Source organism: Macaca thibetana, chromosome 11 (assembly GCF_024542745.1).
Source record: "Macaca thibetana thibetana isolate TM-01 chromosome 11, ASM2454274v1, whole genome shotgun sequence".
In the NCBI taxonomy this organism is placed as follows: Eukaryota; Metazoa; Chordata; class Mammalia; order Primates; family Cercopithecidae; genus Macaca; species Macaca thibetana.
In genome coordinates, this window is record NC_065588.1 from 51,524,941 (window position 1) to 51,550,198 (window position 25,258).

At 35.4% G+C, this 25,258-nt stretch overlaps 2 protein-coding genes across 30 annotated transcripts in view; both read left to right on the forward strand.

Annotated features, from left to right (window-relative positions):
• The window catches only part of BLOC1S1 (biogenesis of lysosomal organelles complex 1 subunit 1), a 1,086,347-nt gene that overhangs the window by 606,285 nt on the left and 454,804 nt on the right, over positions 1-25,258 (forward strand). The window contains exon 1 of one of the 28 annotated variants that reach the window (XM_050748974.1): positions 1,049-1,053. The exons of the other annotated variants lie outside the window; for them this stretch is intronic. The gene's annotated coding sequence lies outside the window, so the exon portion shown is untranslated. Of the gene's footprint in view, positions 1-1,048; positions 1,054-25,258 lie in introns of those variants that run through there. 28 annotated transcript variants of the gene reach the window in all.
• TMT1B (thiol methyltransferase 1B) overlaps positions 1-25,258 on the forward strand; it is a 686,675-nt gene that overhangs the window by 239,550 nt on the left and 421,867 nt on the right. The gene's annotated exons all lie outside the window — the stretch shown is intronic.

Below are 25,258 nucleotides of genomic sequence, written 5' to 3' on the forward strand. Positions count from 1 at the left end.
TTCTGAGCATTAAAAATCTTATCAGAGCTTTAACTGGTCTCAGTTAAAGAAATTATTTCAAGGGTCATCAGGTTCAGAGAAGAGGTTCCTCCTGAAGAGTTCAAGGAATAAAAGTGCTAAAATTTGCAGTATCTCTAAGTTTTCAGTCCTGTGCATTTTTCACCAGCCTCTCAGAGCACAGCACATTTTTTTCTTTTTAATGTTTTTTAAAAATTGTATATATTTATGGTGTTTTGAGATATGTATACAATGTGTAATGACTAAGCTAATTAACATATACTTTACCTCACATTTTTTTGTGAGCACACAAAATCTACTCTCTTAGTTCATTGATTTCTTCCTTGAATATGTATTTATTGCATGCCTGCAATGGCCCTGGCACACTTCTATATCCTTAGCATAAAGCTCCCATCAAGATTTATGAATATAAATATAAAATTGAGAATATGAAGGATTAAGAACAGGTACAGAGCACTTGGAGAGGACTTCCAGTTTTAGCACCTACATGTAAAGATCTTGGAAGTCTTCACTTCCATCTCTACAACAAAAGAAAAGCAGAATAAACTGAAAATCAATGACTTTCCTTGTACCCATCTAAGAACCAAGGTCACAAGATAAACCATGACCCCCAAATCTGGAGACGGGCTCATCCGGAGAGATGCAATCAAGATTTGCTTTCCAGGAGCAGAAGCTGCTGAAGCCATAACTTGTAGAAGCACTTCGATGGTAACTTTGATGAATTGCTGGAGGCTGAGTGTGGTGTAACATGAGTGTGAGAAACTCCTGGGGGTTGCAGTCTTTGGGGGGCAAACTTTCATGGATCTTGCTTCTAGAATCCTACCACATTACCTGGATGAAAAGTCAAGAAAAATCCCCTTATGGCCCTGGAAGGAGGAAAAGAGTTATCATTGTGAAATATGACCAGAGTATCCCCTATAACAAAGGCCTGTTCTCCGTGGTATAAGACTTAATTAGAGAGGCTCACCCCATTGCAGGGAAGGGCATTTCTCACAATCCAACCCCCCTTTTCTTGACTCACCCAAAGGGGGGGGGAAATCTGTATCACTGGAAAAACACTTGTGAAGATCACAACCCTAATATATTGGACTACTAAACACTGAGATTTAATCATAAATGTACAGATGCTTCCTCTACCCACACCTTGACACAACACAAGAGGATGTCAGAATAAGTAGTGAATTACAGCTGAAAAGGCAGTACAATGCAGACTTTCTCTGAAGAGGTATACCTAGAGAAACCTAGAGTAGGCAGGGGCACCACAAAATAGGACACTGGAGGGATTTGAAACCATTGAAATATATAGCTACAGAAAACAGGAAGCACAACCCAACTCCTAGACAGATTAATATAAAACTTCACATTGAAGGCAATTTACTTTAGCTCCTATTACTTCATATGTTATGTCCAGCTTTTAAAAATCTTACAAGGCAAGAAAAAAACACAATATATGCCAAAAGGCAAGAAAAAAGCCTAGAGAGGGAAGGCAAACATCAAAACCAGAATCAGAAATTATACAGATGTTAGAACTGATTAATGTATCAAAGGTTATAATGAAAGACAAAGGTAACATGCAAGAACAAAAGGATAAATTATCAAGAAGGATGTGAATTACAAGAAAGAATCAAAAGGAAATGTAGGAAAAAAAGAAATAAAGAACTTCTTTGGTGGGCTTATCAGTAGATTACACATTGCCCAGAGAAGAATCATCACGTTGAAACTGGAATGCAAAGGGAAAAAAAAGAGTGAAAAACAAAACATCCAAAAATTATGGGAGGATTTCAAGAAATATAACAAATGCAAAATTGGAAAACTAGCATGAGAAAAAAGAAATAGTAGAGATGAAGTATTTAATGTAATAATGGCTGAGAACATTCCAAAATTCATGTCAGACACCAAATCACAGCTTCTGGAATTTCAAAGAACATCAAGCAGAATAAATACCCCCTGTTATTCCCCAATAATAAAATAAAACTTTATGAGTTATACCATATTCATACTGCAGAAAACTGAATACAGAGAAAAACAACTTGAAAGAAGAAGAAAAGTACTTATAAAGAAAAAGGATTAGAATTACAGTGACTTCTCATTAGATGCCATGCAAGCAAGAGAAGAATGGAATGAAATATTTTAAATTTTGAAATAAAAAGACAATCACCAATTTAGAATTCTATACAAAATAAATTATCCTCCAAAAGTGAAGGAGAAATAAATCCTTGCTCAGAAAACAAAACCACAGACTTCACTGTCAATGGACTTACCTTGCAAGAAATGTTAAGAGAAATTCTTCAGGAAGGCCAATAATATATATCAGAAACTCAAATTTACATGAAGAAAGGAAGTGTTTTGGAGAAGGAATAAATGGGTAAGTGCATTGAATTAGATTTTTCTACTCAACTGATATTTTTTGAGTAGCACCAAATACTATTATTTACTATTTAATAACATTAATTAAAAATCCATTAGTTACTAGAATGCTTCTGTTGTTAAGGGATGGCACTATTCTGACATCCCTCGACTAGACTATCTCTGAATGTCTGTTTCTCTGCTCTCTCTGCCTTTGTCACTATTTGTTTTTCTCCTTCCTCTTTGCTTCCATTCTTCCTTTTTTACTACCTTTTTTGGTCTCTTATTATTTATTTCTTGCTTGCTTAAATCAACAGACAGCTTTTGAAAAGCAATACTATTGAATGGACAAGACTGGCAATTAGGGTTCTGGAAATTTACACAATGCCTTTCATAGTGACAAGTTGGAAAGTTGATAATTTGGAAGAATCCATGCCCCCAGTGTTTCCACATTTGATGAATGTCATTAATTTAAAGAATCAAGAAGTCAAGCTAACTTCAAGTGTGAAAAAAAAAAATGCCTCAGCATTTTCAAACAGCCAAACAACAAAAATAAAGAGAATATCTTAATGTGGCAAGAGGAAAAAGGACCAATACATTCCATGAATATGAGGAACAATGGCTTGAACAATTGCTGCCTTCTAATCACAGACTATGGATACTAGTAAATAAAGAGGAATTTTTAAAGTGCTAAAAAAAAAAAAAGCAATTGTCAACCCATAATTCTATACAGCAAAACTATTCTTCAAGAGTGAAAGCTTAATAAGGATATCTCAGATAAACTAAAACTGAGTATTTGTCAGTACATACCTGCACTACAAGGAATGCCACATAGCTGCAGTGCATGAATGCCACAGGAAGTTTTCAGGCTTAAGGAAATGTAATCCAGCATGAAAGCTAGAACTATAAGAATAATCAAAAACATCAAAAACTGTAAATGTGTGTATAAATATTAAATACTTTTTTCTTTTATTCTTTAATAAATTTAAATTAAATAAGAAATAATTCTTCACAGAGGTATTTAAATATGTATATATTTTTAAAATATAAATGAAAATATTGTGACTCGCCAAAAATGTTATCTAAAATTTCACTAGATAGACTGAACACCAAAAATAAGATTATAAGACAAAAAGGATGAGGGAAACTACATAGAGAATAATAAAAACCATTCAATTGAAAAACAAAGAAAAAATGATAAAAAAAAAAAAAAAAAAAAAAAAAAGAACAGATCCTCTATGACCTGTAAGACAATATCAAAAGGTCTAACAAATACATAAGGCGTAAGGAGCAGATAATGAGGTAACTGACATATTTTTCAAGCAAGAGAGTGCCAGCAGTCTTTAATAGAGAGAATTAACCTGTTTAGCATGCCCAGAGTGTTCATGGAAATCTGGATATTCAAAATTTTTGAGGAGATTGGCTCAACTGCCCTATTCCATGTCTCAGGATCCCACATACCTTCTCAATCAGAGTCTCTATGCGGGCACTGCAGACTTGCCAAAGTTGTCTCTTAGTTATTTCTACCTTTCAGCTGTTAGATATCTTTACTGGCTGTCATTGAGGCCTTCTGATTGTCACACTTGATCTTCAATTAGTGGTAAATCACTCTCAGTTCTCAACTATACTTCTCCAAGGCTTGAATGCTTTCATTGATGGCTATCCAACTTTCGGGTCTTTATTATTATTATATGATTTGTACCTCCCAAAAAACTGACAACTTGCACATGCCAGTGCAATTTTTTCCAACAATATTGCATTCCAATTTATTACTGATGAAATTTTAACAATTTCACTTGTATATGAGGATTATCAGTGCTTCTCCCACTATCCAGTAGCTGGCTTGTGGGTTATCCAGCATAAAAAATTCAATTGTACTGTCTGCTTTGTCAGGTAAATCTTGGTACCAAACATTTCAGATTGGGTCTCTCAAGACACAGACTCTAAGATGGGAATTTTTGTAGATGAACTTTAGTGAACAATCCAATAAGAATAAACACCTGTAAGGATGTGAAAGAAGCACAGCTGGGCAGAGGGAGAAATCTAACACTTAAATAGTCCTAACAAAGCCTCAGTCAATCCAATGGGCATCTATGGGGGTAGGATTGCCCTTCACAGTTGTTCCAAATTGAGGAAATATAGCTAGACATTTGTTCTTCTGCATGGACCAATTATTAGAAAAGGGGTACAGCTTTTGGTGGGTTGATGACAGCAATTGCCTAGAATGGGAACTAGATTATCTGCTATCAACCAGAAAAACTCAGCAGCTTAAGGAATGAGTGTGTATGTGTATGAAATATGTATGTGTGTGTTGGGGGAAGATTTGGGGAGAGGTGTGTAGTACAGCATCCACTACATAAAACACTTGAGACCTTCCAATGATGATGGGTTTGTAGAGCAATGTGAATACTGATGCAGAAAATGCAACCTTAAAGAATAAATTGAAAGTTATTTGAATATATAAGATAATTATACACATTATTAGTTCACTCAACAAATATTTATTGAGAGTATAAATTGTGAACAACATATTTAAAACTCATTTTTTCCATAGGGCTTATATTCTACTTTTCTTCTAGCCTCCCACTCCTTTTGCTTTCTGTATTTCAGTCATAATAAATGGCTCACTCTTCCCTGTTGTCCTTCATACATTTGTTTTTCTTTTTTGAGATTGAGTCTTGCTCTGTCACCCAGGTAAGAGTGCAGTGATGCAATCTCAGCTCACTGTAAACTCCACCTCCAAGGTTCAAGCAATTATCCTGCCTCAGCCCCCTGAGTAGCTGGGTTTACAGGCATGTGACATCATGCCCAGCTAATTTTTGTATTTTTAGTAGAGATGGGGTTTTGTCATATTGGTCAGGCTGGTCTCAAACTCCTTACTCAAGTAATCCACCTGTCACGGTCTCCCAAAGTTCTGGGATTATAGGCATAAGCCACCATGCCTGACCTGTCCTTCATATACTTTTAAACCTAGAATTGATGGATAAATAAACCTTGTCTAGGTTATTATAATTATTATTATAAATAAGCCTAGACAAAATTTATTTATCCATCAAGTTACAACTCAAATATTACCTACTGTATTAGTCCATTCTCATGCTGCCATGAAGAAATACCTGAGACTGGGTAACTTATAAAGGGAAGAGGTTTAATTGACTCACAGTACCGCATGACTGGGGAGGCTTCAGGAAACTTACAATGATGGCAGAAGTCACCTCTTCACAGGGCAGCAAAAGAGAGAATGAGTATCCAGTAAGGGAAGAAGCCCTTTATAAAATCATCGGATCTTGTGAGAACTATCTCACTATCACTAGAACAGGATGGGGGAAACCACACCCATGATTTAATTGTCTTCACCTGGTCCCTCCCACAACATGTGGGGATTATGAGAACTACCATTCAAGATGAGATTTGGGTGGGGATACAGCCAAGCCATATTATTCTGTCCCTGGTCCCTCCCAAATCTTATGTCATCACATTTCAAAACACAATCATGCATTTCCAATAGTCCCCCAAACTCTTAGCTCATCCCAGCATTAACGCCAAAGTCCAAGTCCAAAGTTTCATCTGAGATAAGGCAAGTCCCTTCCACTGACGAACCTGTAAAATCAAAAGCAAGTTAGTTACTTTCTGGATACAATGGGGATACAGGAATTGGGTAAATATGCCTGTTCCAAATGGGAGAAATTACTCAAAAAAAGGAACCACAGGCCTCATGCAAGTCCAAAATCCAATAGGGCATTCATTAAACCTTAAAGCTCCAAAATGATCTCTTTTGACTCCCCTTTTCACATCCAAGTTACACTGATACGAGAGGTGGGCTCCCACAGCCTTGGGCAGCTCTGCCTTTGTGGCTTTGCCAGGTACAGTCTTCCTCCCAGCTGCTTTCATAGGCTGCTGTGAGTGCCTGTGGCTTTTTAAGACTCATGGTGCAAGCTGTCAGTGGATCTACCATTCTGGGGACTGGATTATGGCAGCCTTCTCCTCACAGCTCCACTAGGCAGTGCCCCAGTGAGGACTCTTTTGTAGGGGCTTCGATCCCACATTTCCCTTTCCCACTACCCTAGCAGAGGTTCTCCATGAGGGCTCCACCCCTGAGCAAATTTCTGCTTGGACATCCAGGCATTTCCATACATCCTCTGAAATCTGGGTGGAAGTTCCCAAACTTCAATTCTTGACTTCTGTGCACCTGCAGGCCCAACACCACATGTAAGCTGCCAAGACTTGGGGCTTGCATTTTCTGAAGTAACAACCTGAGCTTTATATTGGCTCCTTTTAGCCATGGCTAAAGTTGAAGCAGCTGGGATGCAGGGCACAATGTCTTGAGACTACATGGAACAGGGGAGCCTGGGCCCAGGCCAGGAAACCATTTTTCCCTCCTATCCCTCCAGGTCTGTGATGGGAGGGGCTGCCATGAAGGTCTCTGACATGTCCTAGGGAGATTTTCCCCATTGTCTTGGTGATTAACATTTGGCTCCTCATTACCTATGTAAATTTCTGCAGCAGCCTTGAATTTCTCCTCAAAAATTTTCTTTTCTGTCACATCATCAGGCTGCAAATTTTCCAAATCTTCACACTCTGCTTTTTTTTTAATGCTTTGCCACTTAGAAATTTCTTCTGCCGGATACCCTAAACCATCTTTCTCAAGTTCAAAGTTCCACTGATCTCTAGGGCAGGGACAAACTGCCTCCAGTCTCTTTGCTAAAGCATAGGAAGATAGAACTTTACACCAGTTCTCAATAAGATCCTCATCTGCATCTGAGACAACCTTAGCCTGGACTTCATTGTCCATATCACTGTAGGCATTTTGGTCAAAGCCATTCAACTGTCTCTAGGAAGTTCCAATCTTTCCACGTTTTCTTGACTTCTTCTGAGCCCTCCAAACTATTCCAACCTCTGCCTTTTACCCAGTTCCAAAGTTGCTTCCACATTCGTGGGTGTCTTTATAGTAGCAACTCACTCTCTGTAGCATCAATTTACTGAATTAGTCCTTTCTCATGCTGCTGTGAAGAAATACCTGAGTCAGGGTAATTTATAAAGAAAAGAGGTTTAACTGACCCACGTGGCTGAGGAGGCCTCAGGAAACTTACAAGCATGGCAAAAGGCATCTCTTCACAGAGCAACAGGAGAGAGAATGAGTACCTACCAAAGGGAGAATTCCTTTGTACAATCATCAGATCTTGTGAAAAGTAATTGACTATCATGAGAACAGGATGGGAGAAACTGCCTTCATGATTCAATTATCTCCACCTGGGCATCTTTACATGATATGATTTGGCTGTGTCCTCACCCAAATCTCATCTTCAATGGTAGTTCCCATAATCCTCATGTGTCATAGGCGGGACCAGGTGGAGATAATTGAATCATGAGGGCAGATTTCCCCGATCTGTTCTCACAATTTATCACATTTTATAAAGGGTTTCCCTTATAGTTATCACATTTTATAAGGGGTTTCCCTCTTCACTGGGCACTCATTCTCTCTCCTGCTGCCCTGTGAAGAGATATCTTCCACCATGATTGTAAGTTTCCTGGGGACTCCCCAGCAATATGTAACTGTGAATCAATTAAATCTCTTTCCTTTTTAAATTACCAAGTCCTGGGTATTTCTTAATAGCAGCGTAAGAGGATGGACTAATACAACTTCTCTGTGAAAACTTTTCTGATTCATCCAGACAATATTAATAACTCCATTCTTTATACATCCTTCACAATCAGATTTTGTTATGTTAAGGACTAAATTTGGCTTTCAATATCCTAGTTAACATGTTATGAATCTCAATATGACATTCTACTCTATTTAATTACTTAGCACTGCTGTAACTTCCAGTTGCTCATGCCAAAAACATAGGCATTATCTTTATTATTATTTTTATCTCACCACCTGTTTACTATTCATCAGCAATTCCTGTCTCGCCTTTACATCTTAAAACATTTTGAACCTGTCCGTTTATTTTTATCTGCACCAACATCATCCCAATTCAACATGCTTTCCTCTCCATAAGCTAGTGTCCTGAACTTCTAATTGAGCTTCAGCTTCTTGCTATTTTTCCACTACTATACATTATTCTATACATTATTCAGAAAGAGAGACATTTTCACTGAGCATATATCAGACAATCCTCCCCTTAAAATCCTCCAGAACCCTCCTATAACACTGAAACATCCAAATGTCTTAAGTTTATCTTACAAATTATACAAAATTGTTTTCTTATCCCTCTGTCCATTGTCCTTTAGGGAACCCCTCTGGTCTTCCTTTGGCTTCGTGCCCATGACAAGATTTTCTCTGCTTTAATGATTTTGCACTAAGTATGCCCTCTTCTAATGTAAAATATTCCTTTCCTTTAAAAATAAGTTCTCACACACCCCAAAACAATGGCTACTCAAATAAAAATAATAATACAGGCTAAGCATTCCTAATTAAAAAATTCAAAATTCAAAATGCCTTAATATTTAAGATTTTTTGAGCACTAACATGATGTCACAGTGGAAAATTCCACATCTAACTTTATGTTGGATTGCAGTCAAAATGCAGGTGGATTGCAGTCAAAATGCACATGGTTCATTATGGCTCCAGAGGAAAAAAAAATCCTTCTAGCCTCCTGTAACTGTTATATAATTTTTCCCACACACTCGGATTTCCCCACATAAGCATACTCACAAAGGGTAATAAAATGGCACATGCACAGGCTGGATATGTTGTAGCAGGTTCCCCACAGTGCCCCACATGGGACCAAGACCTATGTGCATTACTCACCATGTGTTTTTTAAAACTCTTTCCTCTGTGGTGTAAAGATATTGATGAAAATTTCAAAAAGGCCTGCATATACCCCTAGGACTTTCAGTGATTAAGAAAGGGAAGTATTTATGTTCATCTATAGCACAGAAAGCGAAGCAGTTGGAGAAACTGGAGAGTGTTAGTGTGAGCATCTTACAGAAGAGTATGGTGTTGGAATGACCTCTTTATATGACCTAAACAAACAAAAAGAGAAATTATTGAAGTTCTATGCTGAAAGTGATGAACAGAATTTTTTAAAAAAGAGTAACACTGCATAAGGTACAAATGAAGATCTCAATCATGTTTTGAGATAGTGGGCCCATTAGTGTCACAGGAACACGTGCCACTTAATGGTATGCTAATCATGAACCAATCAAAGGTACATCATGATAAGTTAAAAATTGAAGGCAACTGTGAATATTCAACAGGCTGGTTGCAGAAATTTAAGAAAAATATGTGGCATTAAGTTTTTAAAGATTTGTGGTGATAAATATTTAAACAGATAAGCATCTGTTGAATATGAAGCTGCAGAGAAGTTCATTGACATGTTTGCAAAGGTGATCACTGATAAAAATCGCCTGCCAGAATGAGTTTATAATGCTAATGAAATATTATTGATTTGACATTATTGCCCTACAAAAACACTGACTACAGCCGATGAGACAGTCCCTGCGAGAATTATGGATGCCAAGGACAGACTAACTGTGCTGGGATGTGCTGCAGACAGTAAGTGTAAACTTGCTGTGTTGGGCAACACTGTCTACTGTTTTCAAAGAGTGAATTTCTTACAAGTCCATTATTATGCTAACAAAAATGTATGGATCAACAGGGTTACCTTTTCTGACTGGTTTCACAAACCTTTGTACCAGTGGGTATTGCTTACTGCAAGGAAGCTGGACTGAATGATGACTACAAGATTTTGTTATTTCTTGACCACTGTTCTGCTTATCCTCCACCTAAAATTTCTGTCAAAATAATGTTCATTCCACATAAATGTCTCCCAAATATGACTCTTTTGATTCAACAATGTGGCCAGGATATCCTTGGATCAATAAAGAGTAAATACAAAAATGCTTTCCTCAACAGCATACTAGCAGCAATGAACATAGGAGTGGGTGTGGAAGGTTTCCTAAAGGAGTTTAGCATAAAGGATACCATATATTCTGTTGCCAACACTTGGAACATGGTGACTAAAGGCACAGTTGTGCATGCTTGGACAATCTCTGGCCTGTGACTATGTTCAGTGATGATGATGAATAAGGTGATAACTGTGAAGCATACCGTATGTCAAGTGAAAACAAATGTCAGACCTCCATACATACGTGGAATATATACTTTCAGAATCCATTAGTAAGCTGGAAGAAATGGATATTGAAAAGTTTTTAACACTGATAGTGTGGCTCTGATTGTTCGTTCATTGACTGATGGTGAAATAGCCAAAATGATTCTGAATCAAGACGATTTTGACAATAGTGACAATGAAGATGACATTGTTACCCTGCAGAAAAAGTACCTATAGATGACATGGTGAAAATGTATGATGAGCTTATTGAAAGACTAGAGCAGTTTCCATTCATAACAGAACAAGAAGTCATGCCAGTTTATAGAATCAAAGAGAGATTTCTAAGATAAAAATGATAGTTAATGAGACAGATGACTGTGAAAGAAACATTTAAAAAAAATCATCTAGTAGAATGCCTCCTCATCTCTAGAAGACCCCCTGCCTGGTCCCTTAACTGCTTCTGATGTTTCTTCTCACCTAAAAAGTAAAATACAGTGTACATTAACCTTTGAATCAAAACAGCATTTTAGGTGAAGACCGAAAGCCTGCTATTGTTTGTTGTTGCTTTTAACAGCTGATACTGGCATTCTAGTGATGCTACTATGATGCATGCTGCCAAGTTACCCTGAACACATCATTTTCAACTGTATTAAAGGTGTTAATTTTTTTCTGTTAAGTACTTTTGTGTGAATAAGTGTAAGAAAATAATTGCACCTATATGTAACATTTATATGCACCAATGTAGCACATAAATTTAGAGCCAGGAATGATGGTGATGCCAATAAGCACAGAGTGTCCACACATTGGCTGAGACAGTGATATGCTTTCTGATGGTTCAATGTATACAAGCTATGTTTCATGCACAAAATTATTAAAACTATTGCATAAAATTAACTTTAGGCTATGTACATGAGGTATATATGACATAGATGAATTTCATGCTTAGACTTGGGTCCCATCCCCAGGATATCTCACTATATATATGCAAGTATTCCAAAATCTGAAAAGAAATAAAAAATTTAAAATACTTCTGGCCCCAAGCATTTTGTATAAGAGACATTCAATCCATAATAATAATAATACTAATAATTAATTTTAATTAGTACAGCTGCCACAATTTTTGTCTCTCATCCTCCCTTTGCTCCAGTAAAATCTTCACCATGTAAAGAAATTTATTTTACACTCTGTCTTTCCCTCTTTCCTTTTTTAGAGTTTCTTAGGAATTAATAGAAAAATAATTAGGGCAAGTCAAACCCAGATATTTTTTTCTCCTCTGAAAATGCTACTTCAAATGAAATAAAAGCAATAAAAGTTATAAATCAACAAGAAAAAAGAATGGTAGAAGAGATAACAAAATAAAAACTTGGAAGCTGAAAGATGGGTAGGTGATAAGGGAATTATCAGAGGAACAAAAGGAGAAACTAAACTGGTAGAGAAATCCTAGAAGTGAGCAGATTTCCAAGGTCAAACACACATGAGAGGGCCACAAGGAAAATTATTTCTAATGAAGGCTTGAAAGCTTGTATATAAATGAATTAGTTAGAATTTTTTTCCATCTGAGAAATAACTTTTGCTCTTGCCAGCAAACTGTTCCTTCCTCATTCCAGCACAATGCTGGAGGGACTCTGAAATCAGACAGAAATGTCACAGTTTAGAGATGGTGTGGAAGAGGAGGTGCTTTACTAAAAGCTGGAGAATTAAGTGGAAGGATATGTACTGAACGGTGAGAATCCCAGATTCTTCTGCCACTCAGATCCAGAACATTAGCAGGCAATCGGCTGTTTACTTTAAAGGCTGAAATCTAGAAGATTTATTTCTGGAGAAACTTAGCAATCAGAAACAAAATACTATAGAAAAACTGGATAACCCTGAAGTACAACACTCTAACTGATGAGCATTTTCAGTATACACAGAGATTCAGAGAGTATTTCCCCGCCTCACACTTAAATATAGACCAGAATTTGAGAAAATTTAGAACACCAAAATAGAGACCAAAATGTATAAATGAAAAAGGAAATTTAAGAAATATCAATAGAAGACAGGGAGTAGAAAGAATGGCTCTTCAAAAACCAGTAATAGTTTCAGAAATATAAGAACCTAAATCACCTTCATGAAATAAGAATAAAGGGGCATAAAAATAACACACGGAAGTATTAAGAGAACTTTTGAAAACTGTGTATTTATTAGGTAAAAATTTAATAAACAGTTATGAATATAAAGGTGAAAAATTTTATAAACTAGAACAAGATTTTTTTAAAGACTAAAAACGAAGAAAAATAGAGTTATCCAGGGAGTTCAGCACCTGAAAACTAAAAATTTCAGCATCTGTGAACAGAGAAAATAGAAGGTAACACCCTCAAAATAATATAAGAAAATTTAAATTAGGATTATCTAAAATAAAGGAAAAAAAAAGAAATCCCATTTTAGCAAATGCAATAATAGAAAATAAAATAAAAGGTATAGTGATTGGAAAGGAAGCTATATAACTGTATATTTTGTCAGATGACATGATTGCCCATGTAGACAAAAGAATCAACAAAAAATCTCTTCGAACTAAGTGATTACAGCAAGTTTACAAGCTACAAGATTAATACACAAAAGTCAATCATTTTACTATATACCAGCAATGAACATTTAGAATTTGAAGTAGTTCAACCATTGTGGAAGACAATGGTGATTCCTCAAGGATCTAGAACTAGAAATACCATCTGACCCAGCCATCCCATTACTGGGGATATACTAAAAGGGTTGTAAGTCATGCTGCTATAAAGACACATGCACACGTATGTTTGTTGCGGCACTATTCACAATAGCAAATACTTGGAATCAACCCAAATGTCCATCAGTGACAGACTGGATTAAGAAAATGTGGCACATATACACCGTGGAATACTATGCAGCCATAAAAAAGGATGAGTTCGTGTCCTTTGTAGGGACATGGATGCAGCTGGAAACCATCATTCTCAGCAAACTATTGCAAGAACAGAAAACCAAATACTGCATGTTCTCACTCATAGGTGGGAATTGAACAATGAGATCACTTGGATACAGGAAGGGGAACATCACACACCGGGTCCTATTGTGGGGAGTGGGGAGGGGGGAGGAATGGCATTGGGAGTTATACCTAATGTAAATGACAAGTTGATGGGTGCTGACGAGTTGATGGGTGCAGCACACCAACATGACACATGTATACATATGTAACAAACCTGCACATTGTGCACATGTACCCTAGAACTTAAAGTATAATAAAAAAAACACAAAACCCATTTACATTAGTACTCCCTAAAATGAAATAGTTAAGTATAAATGTAGCAAAATATGCCCAAGAAGTATATGAGAAAAATTATAAAACTCCATTGAAAGAAGTCAAAGAACTTAATAAAGAAAGAGAACTTCCATGTTAATGGATTGAAAGACTCACTAGTGTCAAGATGTCAGTTTTTCCCAACTTTATCTATAGATTGAATGCATTTACCATCAAAATTCCAGCAAGTTATCTTGTGGATGACAAACTAACTTTAAAGTTTATATGGAGTGCCAGTAGACCCAGAATAATCAACTGAAAAATTGAAGGATAAGAAAAAAGTTTGAGGATTGGCACCACCTGACTTCAAGACTTGCTGCAAAGATACAGTAATCAAGACAGTATCGTACTAGTGAAGGAATAGACAGATAGATCAATGGGATACACTATAGAAATAGATCCACATAAATATAGTTAACTGATCTTTGGCAAAGGAGAAAAGGCAATACAATAAAGAAATTTGTAGCCTTTTCAACAAATTATGGTGTGTCTTAGTCTTTTCGGGCTATTATAACAAAATACCATAAACTGGGTGGTTTATAAACAACAGAGTTTATTTCTCACAATTCCGGAATGTTGGAGGTCCAAGATCAAGGTGCCAGTAGATTTGATGTCTGGTAAGGGCTCACTTCCTCACGAAAAGCCACTTTCTCACTGTTGCCTTTTGTGGTGGAAGAGGCAGATGAGCTCTCTGGAGTCTGTTTTATAAGGGCACTAACCTCATTCATGAGAGTGCTGCCCTTACTCATGACCTAGTCACCTTTCAAAAGGCCCCACATCCCAATATCATCACCTTAGTGATTACCATTTTACAATATGAATTTGGGGTAAGACAAACACTCAGATTATAGCATTCTAAAGAAGAAACTGGGCTCACATGCACATTACACTCTTCACAAAAAAAAACTCAAAATGTATCACAGACCTATATGTAAATGCAAAACAACAAAACACTTTGACAATAACATAGGAGAAAATCTAGATGACCTTGGGTATGGCAATGACTTTTTAGATATGACACCAAAGACACATTTATGAAAGAAAGAATTGATAAGCTGGACTTTATTAAAATTAAAGTTTCTTCTCTGTGAGATACACAGTCAAGAGAGTGAAAGCAAAGTTTCAGACTGGGAGAAAATATTTCCAAAATACATTTCCAATAAAAGACTGTTATCCAAAATATACAAAGAACACTTAAAAACAAAAATAAAGAAATCAACAACCTGATTACAAAATGAGCTAAAGGCCTGAACAGACTTCTCACCAAAGAAGATATACAGATGGTAAAAAAGCATATGAAAAGATGCTCAAAATTGTACATAATAAGGGATATGCAAATTAAAACAACAGTGAAATGTCACTACACACATATTAGAATGACCAAATTTCAAAATACTGATAACACCAAATGTTGAAAAGAATAAAACACAACCGAAACCTTCGTTTATTGCCAATGGGAATGCAAAATGGTATAGTCACTTTGGAAGACAGTCTGGTGGTTTTCTACAAAACTAAACATTCTCTTATTATTATACGATTCAGCAGCAATCGTGTCACTTGATGTTTACACAAAAAAAGCGGAGAACTTATGTCCACACCAAACCTGCATACAATATTTATAGACATTGTTTTATAATTGCCAAAACTTTGAAACAACCAAGATGTCTTTCAGTAGGTTTATGGATAAAGAAACTGTAATACATCTAGACCACAAAATATTATTCGTCACTGAAAAGAGGTAAGCTGTAAAGCCATGAAAAGATATAGAGAAAACTTAAATGCATATGACTAAGAAAGAAATCAATCCGAAAGAGCTACATACTGTATGATTCCAGCGATATGACATTCTGGAAAAGACAAAATTATGGACACAACAAAAAGAGCGGTACAGGGAGGGAAAGATGAATAGGTAGGTGGAAGACAGAGGATTTTAGAACAGTGAAACTACTCCATATAATACTATTACAGTGAATACATGTCATACATTTGTCCACACCAATAGAATGTACAACACCAAGAGTGAACCCTAATATAACTATGGACTTTTGGGTAATAACAATGTGTCAAGAAGGTTCATCGACTGTAATAAATGTTCCACTTTGGTGAGGATAATGATAATGGGGGAGGTTATAAATGTGTGGGGGCAGAATATATGTGAGATATATGTGAGATGGAGATATATGCTCCATCCTCTAAATTTTGCTGTGAACTTAAAACAGCTGTAAAAATAAAGACTTTAAAGATACAATAAAATAAACATTTTCCTCTCAATTTTCAATATGATGAAATATATTTTAGCACATCATTGCATATTCCATTACACTAAATTGATAGAAGAATCCTTTGGTAGTGAGCAGAGAACATCATGATTGGAAGTACTTATAGTTTGGGAGAGTTGTTTTTATTTTACATTATGTACTTTATTTTAAAAAAATTTTATTCAAGTTATCCATGTAAATAATGCAAAATATTTAATAGTATTTATTATGACAAACAGCTGTGATTCTTTTACCTTTTCTTTGAAAAAATGTGGCTGATTCTTTTGGCATATATCTCTATAGTTTTAGTTAATGTTCAGGTATTAGTAATTCCTAAGTTTTTAGTGCAGGTATGATTTCTTGCCTTCATGCTACAGAGGTTGAAGATGTGGCTCTCATTAACCTATTTCTCACCTCACAACATGTGTGCACCTTTCTTATCTGCCCCATTATATGTTGCTTTTTAAAATATATATTTATGCAGTTTGCCATCAGTTTATTGATAAGTCCCTCTAGCCATCTCAGTGAAGAAATTGCTTTCAAGAATTATTTTACTGCTTTCTTGAAAGATTACCTAAAATTGTGATACAATTCTAGTCAGAGGCAGAAAGGACGTTTAAAAAAATAATGCCCCCAAGTTTCCTAATTTGATAAAATACATGAAACAACACATTCTGAAAGTTCAACAGACTACAAAGATAAATCTGAGATCCACAGAGACACACGATAATCAAACTGTCAAAAGCCAAAGACAAAAAGAGAATCTTGAAAGCAGCAAGAGAGAAGTAAGGCATACAGAAGGCATCCTCAATAAGATTAATAGCTGATTTATCATCAGAAACCATGGCAGCCAGAAGTTAGTGGGATGATGTATTTAAAGAGCTAAAATAAAAAACAAGTAAATCTATCAACCAAGAGTTCTATATCTGGCAAAAAATCTTCTAAAAATCAATGAAAAATTAAGATATTCCCAGATAAACAAAAACTGAGGGAGTTTTTTGCTAGTGGACATGCCTTACAAAAAATGCTAAAGGTAGTGTTTTGGGTTGAAATAACAGGATACTCATAAGCAATTTGAAACCACATGAAGAAATAAAGAACACTGATAAAGGTAACTACACTGGTAAATACAAAAGTCAGTATTATTGTATTTTTGGTTTTAAACTCTACCTTTCTCTACAAGATTTAAAAGACAAATATACAAAAAAATAGTTATAAATCTGTGTTACTGGGTTTCCAATATATAAAGTTGTGATTTGTAACAACAGTATAAGAGAAAGAAATTGGAGCTGTATAGAAGTATATTTTTGTATACAATTGAAACTGGCACTGTATAAATGCAAAATATATTGTTATAAATTTAAGATATTAATCATAATCCCCAGGGTCACCATTAAGTAAATAAATAAAAACATAACAGGATAGAAAATGAGAAAGAAATAAAAATATACTACAGAAAATCAATTGAACACAAATATAGCAGTAACAAAAGAACAGAGAAACAAAAAATTAAAACACTTGGAAAAATAATAGCACAATGTCAGAGATTATCCCTTCTTATCAGTATTTACTTTTAAAGTAAATGCAATGAACTTTCCAATGAAAATGCAAAGATAGGCAGAATGTATTCAAAATATGATTTAATTGTATACTCAAAGAATGGCTCAATTTTGATTCAAAGTCATGGGTAGATGGAAAGTGAAAGGATATAAAAAATTATTCTATGAAAATAATAACCAAATTAGAGCTGGGATAGGTATCCTAATAGTATAAAAAATTAACTTTAAGTGAGAATGTTTTATAAGGGTCAGAGTATTAACCAGTTAGGAAGATATAACAATTATACACATATACTAACCTAAGAGAAGGGCCCCAAATATGTAAATAAAATCTTTACAATACTAAAGGTAGAAATAGATACACAATAATAGTTGAAAACTTCATAGGAATCCAACTGACAAGGGATGTAAAGGACCTCTTCAAGGAGAACTACAAACCACTGCTCAGTGAAATCAAAGAGGACACAAACAAATGGAAGAACATACCATGCTCATGGATAGGAAGAATCAATATCGTGAAAATGGCCATACTGCCCAAGGTAATTTATAGATTCAATGCCATCCCCATCAAGCTACCAATGAGTTTCTTCACAGAATTGGAAAAAAACTGCTTTAAAGTTCATATGGAACCAAAAAAGAGCCCGCATCTCCAAGACAATCCTAAGTCAAAAGAACAAAGCTGGAGGCATCACGCTACCTGACTTCAAACTATACTACAAGGCTACAGTAACCAAAACAGCATGGTACTGGTACCAAAACAGAGATATAGACCAATGGAACAGAACAGAGTCCTCAGAAATAATACCACACATGTACAGCCATTTGATCTTTGACAAACCTGAGAGAAACAAGAAATGGGGAAAGGATTCCCTATTTAATAAATGGTGCTGGGAAAATTGGCTAGCCATAAGTAGAAAGCTGAAACTGGATCCTTTCCTTACTCCTTATACGAAAATTAATTCAAGATGGATTAGAGACTTAAATGTTAGACCTAATACCATAAAAATCCTAGAGGAAAACCTAGGTAGTACCATTCAGGACATAGGCATGGGCAAAGATTTCATGTCTAAAACACCAAAAGCAACGGCAGCAAAAGCCAAAATTGACAAATGGGATCTCATTAAACTAAAGAGCTTCTGCACAGCAAAAGACACTACCATCAGAGTGAACAGGCAACCTACAGAATGGGAGAAAATTTTTGCAATCTACTCATCTGACAAAGGGCTAATATCCAGAACCTACAAAGAACTCAAACAAATTTACAAGAAAAAAACAAACAACCCCATCAAAAAGTGGGCAAAGGACATGAACAGACATTTCTCAAAAGAAGACATTCATACAGCCAACAGACACATGAAAAAATGCTCATCATCACTGGCCATCAGAGAAATGCAAATCAAAACCACAATGAGATACCATCTCACACCAGTTAGAATGGCAATCATTAAAAAGTCAGGAAACAACAGGTGCTGGAGAGGATGTGGAGAAATAGGAACACTTTTACACTGTTGGTGGGATTGTAAGCTAGTTCAACCATTATGGAAAACAGTATGGCGATTCCTCAAGGATCTAGAACTAGATGTACCATATGACCCAGCCATCCCATTACTGGGTATATACCCAAAGGATTATAAATTATGCTGCTATAAAGACACATGCACACGTATGTTTATTGCAGCACTATTCACAATAGCAAAGACTTGGAATCAACCCAAATGTCCATCAGTGACAGATTGGATTAAGAAAATGTGGCACATATACACCATGGAATACTATGCAGCCATAAAAAAGGATGAGTTTGAGTCCTTTGTAGGGACTTGGATGCAGCTGGAATCCATCATTCTTAGCAAACTATCACAAGAACAGAAAACCAAACACCGCATGTTCTCACTCATAGGTGGGAACTGAACAATGAGATCACTCGGACTCAGGAAGGGGAACATCACACACCGGGGCCTATCATGGGGAGGGGGGAGGGGGGAGGGGGGAGGGATTGCATTGGGAGTTATACCTGATGTAAATGACGAGTTGATGGGTGCAGCACAGCAACATGGCACAAGTATACATATGTAACAAAACTGCACGTTATGCACATGTACCCTACAACTTAAAGTATAATAATAATAAATAAATTTAAAAAATAAAAAAAAAAAATAAAAAAAAAAAAAAAAAAAAAATAAAAAAAAAAAAAAAAAAAAAAAAAAAAAAAAAAAAGAAAACTTCAAAGCATCACTTTCAATGAATTGTCAGAACAAATTAGATCTAGTGAGGAAATAGGGAATTTGAAAAACACTATAAATGAACTAGATCTAGAATATGTAGAGAATTGTCCACCTCAGAACAGCAGAATGTACATTTTTCTCAGGTGTATATGCAATGTATTCTAGAAGAGACCATATGTTAGGCCACAAAACACATTTCAATAGAAACTTAAAAATTCAAATCATATGACATATTTTATTAAACCACAATGGAATGAAACTAGAAATTAATCAGAGAAAAATTTTAAAATTAACAAATTTCTAGAAAAATAACACACTATCAATATGTTAAGGATGAAGTTTCAAGGGAAATTAGGAATTCTGGGGACAAATAGAAACAAACACAACATATCAAATGTTATGGAATACAGTGAAAGCAGTCCTCATATCTATATTTTTCTGAATATAGATATAAAAATCCTCAACAGAAAACCAGCAAAACAAACCCAGCAGCATATTAGAAGGGTTATATATTATGACAAAACGGAATGACTCTTAAGAATGCAATGATGGCTTAACATGTGGGTAAAAAGGAATGCTTATATACGACTAATGGGAGTGTAAATTAGTTCAGTCACTGTGGAAAGCAATATGGCAATTCCTGAAAGAACTAAAACTAGAATTATCCTTTGATCCAGCAATCCTATTACTGGGTATATACCCAAAGGAATATAAATCATTCCACCATAGAGACACATGCATGCACATGTTCATTGCAGCACTCTTCACAATAGCAAAGACATGGAATCAACCTATCAATAGTAGACTGGATAAAGCAAATGTGGTACATATATGCCATGGAATGCTATGCAGCCATAAAAAGGAATGAGATCATGTCCTTTGCAGCAACACCGATGAAGCTGGAGGCCATTATCCTAAGCAAACTAATGCAGGAAAAGAAAACCAAATACTGCATGTTCTCACTTATAAGTCATAGCTAAATGATAACACTTGGACACAAAGAGGGGAAAAGACACTGGGGCCTACTTAAAGGTGGATGGTGGGAGGAGGGAGAGGATCAGAAAAAATACCTATTGAATACTATGCTTATTTACCTGGCTGATGAAATTATCTGTACAACAAACACCTGTGAAGCAAGTTTACCTATGAAACAAACCTGCACATGTACCATTGAACCTTAAATAAAAGTTAAAGGAAAAAAAAAAAAAAAAAGAAAGTCAATCAATATAATACACCACATTGCAGAATGAAGGGGCAAAGAAAGTGATCATATCAATTAATGCAGGTAAAGTATTTGCACAATTCAAACACTTTCATGATACAAAGCATGACAAACTAGGAATAGGAAGTAATTTCCTCAACCTGACAAAGAGCATTCATGACAAACCCACAACAAAAATCATATTCGATTGTGAAATACTAAGAGACTTTCCCCAGAGATCAGGAATAAGAAAGGATGCACCCTTTCACCACTGTTATTCATCGTTGTGCTGGAAATTCTGGCCAGGACAATTAGGGGAAAATCAAAGAAAAAAAAAGACATTTGTATTGGAAAAGAAATAAAGCTATCCCTATTCTCAGAACACATAATACTATAGATAGAAAATCCTAAAGTATACACTCAAAAATATTAAAGCTGGAAAAAATCCAGCAACATTGTAGAATACAAAGCCAATCCACAAAAATCATTTGTATTTCTATACATAAATGTGAATAATATGAAAAGGAAATGAAGAAAACAATTCAATTAACACTACCATCAAAAATAACCAAATGCCTAGGCATAAATTTAACCAAGAGGTGAAACCCTTGTGTACTTTAAACCAAAAGCATTGCTGAATGAAGTTAGAGGTCTAAATAAGTAGACAGACATCCCATGTTTATGGGTTGTTAAGATGCCAATGCTGCGCAAACGATTTACAGATTCAGCGCATTATCTATCAAATTCCAAGGGCCTTGTTTTCGGAAATAGAAAAGCCAACGTTCAAATTTATGTGGAAGTGCAATGAATCCTGAGTAGTCAAAACAACCATTAAAAAGTAGAAACAGGTGGGAGGACACACTTCACTTTCTAAACTCACTACAAATCTTCATTAATACCTTTAAAAAAATGTGATATTGGCATAAGAAAAGGTATAACGAAAAATGGAATAGACTTTTTTTTGGGATGGAATCCAGAAGTAAGCCCATACATCTATGGCTAAAATTAATTGTTTACAAGAATATGAAGACCATTGAATGAGGAGAGAATAATCTCTTCAAGAAAAAATGCTGGGACAATTGGGCAGCTACACGCAAAAGAATGAAGATAGATTCCTATTTCACACCATATACAAAAAGTAACCCAACATATATCAATGACCTAAATGTAAGAGTCAAAACTATAAAACACTTAGAAAAAAATACAGGATAAATCTTCATGACCTTGGATTTGGGAATAGAGTCTTAGATATGACACCAAATGCATGAGCAACAAAAGAATAAATTGGACTTCATCAAAATTAAAAACTGTTGTATATCAAAGGGTAATATCAAGAGAGTGAAAAGGCAACTGACAGAATGGTAACAATAGGTTCCAGTATATGGAATATATAAACAACTATTACAATTCAGCAACAAAAAATCAACAGCCTAATTTTTTAAATCTGCAAAGAATTTGTAGAGACATTTCTCCAAATGACTAAGAAAGACTTTTTTTTTTACATTTACAGTTTATTAGGTAGTCAACATGCAAAAATAAGTGCTAACGACAAACCTCTACAATATGGTTCTGTGTAAACTACAATGGTTCATTTGTTTTGAAAAGTCATCAGTACTTCTCTCAACTGAACTATTAATTTCTGTAATGAATAGTATTTAGACTCCACAGTTATGGAACCATTTGGCAAGGCCCCTGCAGAATCTTGGTCCAAAGGATTTCCACGTGAATGCATTCTCGATGCAGGAAATAAGGCAGCACATAGAAAATGTGATATTGAACATACGAACACAGTCCCACGGACACTGCCCGCAAGGCAGGCGGCGTAGTCCTCGAAGACAGTCCCGCATGGGCTATGGCACCAGGCATTTTGGAAGCAGCTCTGGAATGAAGTCATGAATGTCCCTCATGGCACGGCATCACAGGTTACTACGGGTCAGTCCAGAACCACCACCACCTTTCCCAGGCTGTGCCAGAAAGACATGCAAAGATGCTCATCGTCTAAGTCATTATTACAATACAAATCAAAACAACTTCAAACCCTCTAGGATGAGTGTACCAAAAAAAGAAAAAAAGCGAGGGGAAAGTAGGAATAAGTGTTGGGGAGGATGTGAGAAAATTGAAATGCTTGTACATTATTGATGGGAATGAAAAATGGTATGGCCACTGGAGAAAATAGTTGTGCAATTTCTTAAAAAGTTAAAATTACCATATAACTTAGCAATGTAATTACTAGGTATACAGCAGGATAATTGCAAACAGGTAGATACCTGATTGCATTTATATAAAATATCCAAAATAGGTTAATACATAGTGACAGAAAGCAGACAGATATGACCCAGGGCCTGACGGGAGAGGAGATGGAGAATGGCTACTTAATGCATACCGTTCTTCTTCAGGGACAGTCAGAATGTTTTAGAACTTAACATAGATAGTGTAGGCAGAACATCGTGAATGTACTAAATGCCACTGAATTTAACATTTAAAATAATTAGCTAACAAAACTGTGGAGTATCATCAAGTAATACAGTCAAAAGTGTAAGGGAAAAAGTATCAGATAAATATAACTGGCATTTAATTTTTTTTGGATTTTATTATTTTAATAGCTTAATTTAATTTGTGCCTTGTTATGATTCTCATTCGAAACAAAATTTATTTTTGTTCCTAATTCAGTGCTTCTAAATTTATCACGGATAATTTGTAATTGCTTTCTTCAAAGAGAGAATCCTAATATGAGGAACCTTAAAAACTCCATTTGTGTCAACACATGGAAACAGGAGAAAGGTGAATATAGTTTCCATGATTATAGAAACATCCATTTCAGTACAAAAGTTGTGCATCAGCCTCAGAAATCAACTAGCTGTAATGGCTTGGTAGAAAAATAACTCCAGGACTGATGCTGATGAGGAAAAAAAAAGTGAGGGTTTGCTTAATCTATTTGAATCTATCAAGGGTATGTCTGTTCTTCTGTTGGCTAGCCTGGAGAGGGAATACTGAAGAGCACAGAAATAACGATGCAATAATTTTAATTAGGCCCAGCAGAAACAAAACATTGATGAATAAAGAAACAGAATAAAGGTAAGGTGTGGCTCAACTAGAAAAAAAATTACATTGTCAAAATAACAAATTAGAATACAATTTTACCGATAATTACAATAAAATTATTATGAGAAATAAAATGGAAAGATAGAGAAAAAAGAAATGTGTATAGGAGGGCTAAGTATAAGATATCAAATCTTCACCTTTCATACTTAAAAGTCAATAACTAAACTACAACTGAAAATATCATTTAAGAAATAGTATTGGATAGAAAAGGAAAATAAAAGCTAACGGTGGAAGTCTCTGGGAGTAGGAGTTATGGAGGATGAGGGCTGGAACAGACGACTACTAATTTTCATTAACAGAGTTATAAAATGTTTGACTTTTTGAACTTGGTATTAATAACAACAAAATAATAAACCTACTGAAATAACATTTAGGGAGGAAAAATAACACAGTTATTAAATTACTTTGCTCACACAAAATTCCTTAGTCATAATAAGCAGTTTTCTTGGGAGTGTATTCAATTTTTTTCAGACAAGAAAGGAAACTACAGAGAAATTGAAGGTTATTTCATTCAATCATGAGTGACTGCTGCTTAGTGCATAAAAACTGGATGCATTTTTCATATTTTAAAATATTTTAACATTATTTTCAAATGCTTTTAGAGTAGCATAAATTTGAATTACTTTCTTTTTTTAGTGTTGGTTATTTTATTTGAAATTTGAGGAGAGTTATATCAGAGGATTTGTATACAGATGAATTCCTGAATTGAATGTTTAAAAATTAGCTTCTCATTACACTCCGACTCCTCCAATTTTCCTCCATGCTCACTGCCAAGACTTCCTCTTGCTATGCTCTCTTAGTCAGTGACAGTGCCTTATATCTTATTTCTTCTCGTTCAGAATCTCAGAATAACCTGCAACTATTTTCATATCCAAATAATTCAACCTTTTTATTTCTAAACACATATTTATTCAATTAGTGTTTAGTGTCAGGGATATTCCATATCTTAAGTATTCAAAAATGAATAATACAATGAACATATTCTCAGCTCTGATGCACTTATAATTTTGTAGAGCTAGGAAATAAAAGGATTATGAAGAAATGATACGTAAAAACAAATATTGACTGTATTCAGAAGAACCAAAGTCTGAAATAAAGATTTTTAAAGATGGGACATTTCTCCTCACATATGCTCTCCTTCTCAAATTGATATTTTTATGGAGATGATATTTAATCTTAGGCCTAGAA